Source organism: Brachyhypopomus gauderio, chromosome 19 (genome assembly GCF_052324685.1).
Source record: "Brachyhypopomus gauderio isolate BG-103 chromosome 19, BGAUD_0.2, whole genome shotgun sequence".
NCBI classification, from domain to species: Eukaryota; Metazoa; Chordata; class Actinopteri; order Gymnotiformes; family Hypopomidae; genus Brachyhypopomus; species Brachyhypopomus gauderio.
The window spans coordinates 7,154,030-7,156,004 of NC_135229.1; positions in this window are offsets into that span (position 1 = coordinate 7,154,030).

Here is a 1,975-nt window from a genome sequence, read left to right on the forward strand (position 1 = left end):
ACCTAATGTTTTGAGAATCAAAAAACAGAATCCATAACCAAGAAATTACGTTTTGTAATTGAGAAAACTGTCGTTAATATTGAGAGTTTAAAAAGCTGGTTTGTAAACACAATATTTATGTTTTCAATAGTCTATTTTGAGTTTAATATTCTTGAAGAATCCGTTTTCGTTGCGCCTTTTCTCGTTCACGCTTCTCTCGGTCTCGTCTCTCACCTCCAGAAGTTTCTCGCTTTTGACTTTTGGACCTGTTTTTACGGGTGGGCGGGATTTACACAGTCATTGGCTGATGGAGTTAAGCCCCGCCCACCCATGCCATTCTACACACACACACACGATTACAATATACAACAGGGTAGTCGTAACTCCAAACAATCTACTTCAGTCTATCTACTGTGGGTTACTAAAATAGATAATCGTTAAAAATAGCTGATATGAGAAAACATAAACACACATCTTGCCTGTGTTTGCCGGTGTTGTGCCGAATTCCGACTCAAACTAAGAATTAGGAGAACAGTAACACACTTGATATACCGAAGTTCACCTCCGACTACGTGACCTCGCCATATTACTTTGTTCCCCTACCGGCCGCCTCTGTCCACAGCGGCTGTTGTTGTTGTTGTTGTTTGGTGACGTCATGTGCGTCCCTCAGGTGGGCGGAGCCCGTGATCCGTCTCACCTGAGGGTCGTTTGTTTGCCTATATATGTCTTGTCTTTGTACCAGTTGACCGCTGGTCATTATATCCTTAATTTGGAGATAGTGCACGGGTTTTAGGTTTGCACACTTTCTATTAAACCAGTGGTTCCCAAAGTGGGGGGCGCGCCCCCTAGGTGGGGCGCGGAGCTATTGCAGGGGGGGCGCGGAGCTTGAAAGTAAAACGTGCACATGTGTCAATATTAGGGATGCACCGATTCCGATATTAATATCTGAAAAAATTCTAGATCGGGTATCGGGGACAATGTGACCGATCCATAAAAACAGATCTATTCAGTCTAATTCTATGCTTGTATTGCTTGCTTTTTGGTGTTAGTTCAACCTTAATACTCGCGCTGGTGGTATTCCACTTAGTCCGTTTATTTGCTGGTTTACCAAAATAAACCTGGGCTCCAGCAATACTTCATTGTTCATACATGAACTGGTGAGTTGTCCAAAGCTCATTTAATGCATTACTTACAGAAATAAAATAGCTAAATAAAACAACAATATTCCATACGCGCGCTCAACTCGCTCCCTTAAAGAGACAGTACACATATTTCTGGCCGTTACATGCTTTGTGCTCTGCGTGATGTCTGCGCTTGCAAACTAGCTGCATATGCACGGACGTAATTTTGGGGGGGGACGGGGGGACATGTCCCCCCCACTTTTTCAAAAGCCGGCTTTGGTCCCCCCCAGTTTTTACAGTTAAAACCAAATATTTAAATAGCGACGAATCTATGTCCCCCCACTTTTGAAATCAAAATTACGTCCATGTGCATATGTATTGCTGTTTCTCTTATTTCATCTCCTTATTTATTTTAAATTATATTTAGAATTCTTGAACAATTTAAAAGGTTTCTTGCAGTTTATTTTTTTCATGTTTGACCAAAGTTGTGAACCTATTGTTTTTGTAAGTTTTCAACACATCCCTAGTCAAGGGGGGGGGGGGGGGGGGGGGGCGCAAAAATATTCTCATCTACTAAAGGGGGGCACGGCAGAAAAAGTTTGGGAACCACTGTATTAAACCATCATTTTTTCCCTGAGACTTGGCGTGATCGCTTCCTTTTCGTTGCTCACCCCTGCCCGTCACAGGCACTATAAATTGAAAATTCATTAATTCATATTCATTTCATCTGATTTGTCAAGCCAGTAAAGTATATTCACAAATTTTGAGTATAGTTACACTTGCATATTCTGCACCACATGGTTCATCCACAGGTTATTCACTATATTAGCATTAAATAATTGCTTATTTAAAAATGAACACAGAACATGCAGCAA